The sequence below is a fragment of the Schistocerca serialis genome, chromosome 2, assembly GCF_023864345.2.
Source record: "Schistocerca serialis cubense isolate TAMUIC-IGC-003099 chromosome 2, iqSchSeri2.2, whole genome shotgun sequence".
Classification (NCBI taxonomy): domain Eukaryota; kingdom Metazoa; phylum Arthropoda; class Insecta; order Orthoptera; family Acrididae; genus Schistocerca; species Schistocerca serialis.
Window position 1 is genome coordinate 538,867,556 of NC_064639.1, and position 6,000 is coordinate 538,873,555.

Consider the following 6,000-nt stretch of genomic DNA (forward strand, 5'->3'; position numbering starts at 1 on the left):
TTTCTTTGGTCCATTGAAATTTTGAAATTGGATTGATACAGCATCAAATGTCTGGCATTCCTGTGGGGTAAGTTCTTGATGGAAAAATGAAAGTATGACCACAATTTACTTGTGGCTATATATTTAATAAATAATTTATGTGATGCTATACTCATATCTTGACACCCAACTAAATAGATTTGTGAGGAACCAACTCACATTAACATTTTTCTTTTAGAGGTAAGACAATTTCTTGGGTAGTAATATATGATCACTGAATGTAGTGATAAGAAATCTCATAGAACATTCAATGTAGCATATCAAAAGGGCACTAAAATGATAAAACTGTGAAATTTTATAGACTTATGTTTTTCCTGTTTATGTATAACATTTGCACAACAACACATACCAGGTATTAAAAATCATATGTGCCTTGTAAAATTTCATTATGGTGTTCAATATATTTCACACACAGTAATTGACAAATTAACTGTTTGTTTCACTAGTCATGATTATGTTCCCTTAATTTTATCCAGAAATTTAGAAGAGCTTTCTCTCTCTTCGATAATCAAAACTGTTTGGGAGGTATGGTAATACAACAATCTCCTGGAACCCTATATCCTATTCCAATCTCATCTCCACTCTCCTGAAGATGGCAAATGTATAATATTAGTAAGTTACACAATTTAAATTGTTGTTTTGACATTGTTTACATTGGGTCTCACCAGTAAATGGAATGAAGGAAACATGTTGGATTAAAAACTAATGTACCATCATAATTTACACACAACACAACTTTCAGGCACATAGTAGGAATGACTTATCTATTGTAATTATGGAGTAATTAATGATTAAAGAGCTGATATTTCCAATTCATAGAGAGACAGCTACTGCCATGCTTTGAAGCCAGATATTGTTTGAATCCCTAATAAATATGACATGAGTTTTCAGTCGGAATCAATCATACTCATGTTTAATTTGTGTTGATTAATAGAATTGTAATTATGACAATATAGAAATGAAAATTTTACTCATACAAAAATTAATTACTTGCATCTAGGCCTTTCATTTGATAAAACTAATCACTCTGTTCACCTGAAAATGTTACCATGCTTTTTCTTTAAGTCATTTAATCACTATATGCAAATTAGTGAAATATATTGTTGCTGCACTGATAAAACATGCAATTTATCATCTTAATAGAAACAGATTCCTTCCTGTCTCTGTATGGAATAATTCACTGTTCTTCTATGTAAACTTCTACTTAATTTGGGAAGATATACGTTAAAACTTTAATTGTTTATATGCAAAATTCAATATGTAACAATGACAGTAATTGTTTAAAACCATATAAATAGTAGCAATTTGTATGCCTCCATATTTCAGTCTTGGGCCAAATTTTGTATCAACAGCTTGTAGTCAGAATGTTGTTCTATGATACAGGTTCGCTGCTGAACATCTAGCGTGTGAAATAACTTTTGTAAACAAGAATTAATAAAACTTATTTTGACCATTACATAATATCTATGTGATGATGCAGTAACATCAAAATGGACCTACAACAGCACCATGGATTACACAAGATACGTATAAGACTTGTGGAGGATTTTTTAAATGCTGGTAATGTGTTGCAAAACATGGTATGAAATAATTAGATAGTGACTGAACATTTTTTTCTTGTGTTAAACTATGACACACATCCCAAACTTCACATAATCATTTTCACCACATTTTATTACATGACTCGGTGCACTCTCACCAAAAGCTTCCGTCACAAGGTGGTGAGTCTCAGCTGCAGTTTTCTTCAACATGAAACAGATTTTGATGCAAATCTGCTGCTCCTTTATGTTATCCATTTCACAATATGCAGAAGCACTGTAAAACAGTTGATGCAACCTTCTGCTGCAACAGCTAAGACATGTACCTTGGGACATCTAGCGCAGAACATGTTACTGCTACTGGTTTGACTGGTACAATGAAATTCTCAGATATTTTGGGTAGCATTGCATACATCACATCCTTCAAATATTTTTTTGTACAGTTACTGAATTGTTCTTCCATATTATTCTTCAATTAGAAGAATGTGTCTAATGTCTGAAGCTTTCAGTGATATTCTTTTCCACAAGATGGAGAAGTGAAGTAACACTGGTAAAGGTAGCCCACATATTACAGTGAACTTTCCACATATCATAGCAGTATTATGTGATTTGCTTACTTTAAAACCAGGTGCAAATATTCCATCCTTAGAAATGAGTGATTTTATTCCAGTATAAACTATTTTTATATGCACTGCAGATATCCAGTTTCTTTTAGTCCTCCTTATCAATAATTTTTTAAAAGGTGTCACGAAACATTTAGCCACTTCATTATCAGCAGACACTTTTTCAACCTTACCTCTATGCCTAAATCTGAAACATGTACATCAGACACTAGTTTCACTTTCAAATCCATGTTAGCCAGTTATTCCTTGTTCATTTCAAAAGCATTTTCACAAATCAATGTGTCATTAATCTTTTGTCCTTGCCTACACCTGCACGAAACACGTGCAAACTGCTGTGTCTAAATCCTGTTTTCCTGCCATTTTCATTTTTTTCTGTGCAACTTTCCTTCTTCATCACCACTAACACTCTCAGGCTTCGTAATGGTGTCATTGTTCTTTTTAACATTGTGAAGTGTTGCATTTTTCATTGTATATTTCCAAGCTAAGCTTCAAGCACTGGTACCTTACTTGAACAGTTTTATTACTTTAACAGTATCAGAAACATTAAGAACAATGCATTTACATTTAGTCATCATTGCAAATGGCTCAACAATATGGAAGGAAGATTAGAGTTTAAAGTCCTGTCATTAGAGGTGGAGCTCAAGTTTGGATTATGAAAGGCTGCAGAAGGAAATTGGTCACACCTTTTTCAAAGGAACCATACCAGCATTTGCCTGGAAAAATTTAGGGAAATTATGACAAATCTAAATCCTGGTTGCAGCATAGGGGTTTGAACTGTCGTCTTCATAAGTGCAAGTCCAGTGTGCCACCTTTGTTAGTAGTGCAAAAACATGAAAGGTTCAGATGACAACACACAACGTCGACAATGATTGTTAGCAGGAGAGGAAAAGCACTGGCCCCAGCAGCCCAGAACCAGCAGAGCTTCTACATGACAAGTGCACAAATTTGAATTTGCCAACCAATATTTTTAGTTAACCAATATTTTGATTGATTGTTATTCAGATAATCAATGCCCTCTGTAGCATACTCGTTATGGCATTCAAGAGTATTCAGTATGCCACTGGAAAGAGATGCAGAGTGGAAAAGTTATAGATGCAAATGAAACAAAGAATATGTAGAAGAAACTATTGAGGATGTTTAACATCTTTGGTACAATGATGTACATGCAAACTGTAATACCAGTAAAAATAATCCATGTGAGTGGAAATTTGAAGGATCTGTAGAACAGCAACAAATGAAAAGGATTGCAAAGAGATAGCATATAGTGTCCTTTCTTGTAAGACCAGAGAAGTAAGTGTAGCACCAAGCTGAGTTAACAAAATAGTCATCAAATGAAATGGAACAAAGAAAACAAGTGCCACTATATATTTTCTAAGTCAAAGAAAATAAATGTATGAGTAAGTACATTTGGAGCCAAATTAACAATTTTTTGAAAGTGGAGTTGTCATTCAATGACTCTTCAGTTTATACAGAGTACACTGTTATAACAAGAATTTATTTACAGAATCAGTGGAAAAAGATGGTTATACACTGCAATGAGCAGATACTGAACAGTGTAATTTGACCATTGCATTAGCTGATAATCTTTTCCACATTTATTTATTTATTTATCCGTGGAGCAATAAATATTGTATGGATGTCGTCAGTTTATAACACATGAGCACACATTTACATTTACAATGAAACAGGTTTCTCATATTCTGTGTAGTTTTTATAACTAGTCACACACATTTATAATTACATAATATTTTGGTGATAATGTCATATGTTGCTAATAATCTACATCTATGTTAAATATTCTTTTACAGTATAACAACTTTTACTTACTAAGAAGGTTTTAAGCCTTTGTCTGAAAGTGAGGGGCTCATTTATTTCTTTAATTTCCTGTGGTAATTTGTTATACAGTTTTATCCCATTATAAAATATACTTTTTTGCATCTATGTTCTGAAAGATATACTCACAAGAAACAGTTAGAATGCCTAGCTTTCTAAATAATTCTAGACAGTGGGCCCTGTTGTTTCTGTTTGTTATTATCCTTAAGGCTCTTTTTTGTACTCTGAACACAGTTTGTATGTTACTGGCACTTGTTCCCCAAAACATGATCCCATAGCTGAGGACTGAGTGTAGATATCCGTAATATGTTATTTTAAGACAGGTATTATTGCATACCGGTGCAAGGATTCTAAGAGCATAGCATGCTGTGGATAATTTCTTCGCCAAAATGTTGACATGGTTTGTCCATTTCAATTGCCTGTCTACATTCATCCCTAAGAATTTAGTACTTGTTACACATTCTAATTCATTATTATTAACTTTTATTCTAGTGGCATTGTGTTTTTTGTTCAATTGGAAGTTAATATAGTTAGTTTTCTTTACATTTAGGGTTACTTTATTTTTTAATGACCAGTTGTGGACATCATTGAGAGCCTCGTTTGCTCTTTCTGACAGTTGTGTTGGATTTTCACCCATTATTATTATGTTGCTGTCATCAGCAAAAAGTATTTTTTCACCATGTCTGATACTTTGTGGGAAGTCGTTAATGTATTTAAGAAACAATATTGGGCCTAATACACTTCCCTGTGGGATGCCTATATTCGCATGTTCTGGGTCAGACAGAACAAGGAAATTGTTTGAAACTTGTGATGTCTCAACTCGTTGAACTCTGTTTTCCAAGTATGATTTGAACCACTTTTTTGTCACACCTCTTATTCCTATTTGTCCTAATTTATGAAGTTAGATTTTGTGGTCAACTGTATCAAAGGCCTTTGACAAGTCTAAAAAGATACCATTTACATTTTCACCTTTGTCCAGTGCTTCTAAAATTACTTTAGTGAACTGTGCTATTGCAGATTGTGTGCCTTTCCCGGGCCTAAAACCAAATTGGTAATTGGAAAGAAGGTTATATTTAATCAGGTAATTTAGCAGTCTCTTTTTGACTAGTATTTCTATTATTTTAGAAATGATAGACAGTACAGAAATCGGCCTGTAGTTCTCTACATTTTCCACATCTCAGTTTTTAAGGATAGGTATAACTTTTGCTTGTTTTAGGTACTCCGGAAAGTATCCAGATTAGAAAGATTCATTATGTCTGTTAATAGGCCCTTTATGGAGTCTATACATTCTTCAATTATGCAGACTGGGATTTCATCAAGTCCTACTGAAGTTTTATTTTTTAGTTGGTGTACTACTAGTGCCACTTCCCTTTCTGTAGTTAGCAAGAGCACCATTGAGTTTGTTGGCTGGTTCCGAATAGGTAAATCATACGTATCTGGAAATTTCTGCTGTAATTTTTTTTTTTTGCAATAATACTGAAATATGAGTTTACAAAATCAGCTAATTTTTTAGGGTTACCTACTGGTACATCTTTGTTTTTAATATGTGAATTGAGGTCCTTTTTAGCAGAGTTAGATGTTTCCTGTTTGACAATGTTCCAGGCTGCTTTGCTCAGTTTCAGCCTCAAGTAATATTTTGTCATTTGAAAGTTTTTTTTGCGGCTAGCAACACCTTTCTGTATATTTTTCTGTACTTTTTGTAGAATTGCAGAACTTCTGGGTTAGATTGATTATTTTTTATGGAGTTGAGATATCTAAGAGTTTCTGAAGACTTTTTGATACCTGTAGTCACCTATTGATTTCTCTTTGTAGTTTTAATTTGATAAAGAGTTTTGGGAAACATCTCTTCAAATCTGAGTTTAAAAATTGACATGAACTGGACCAAACTATATTGTCTAATAGCTCTTTCTATGTTGACTGCAGCAGGCTGCAGCTACACTGCTGGTATGTATGCCATTGCATTGACT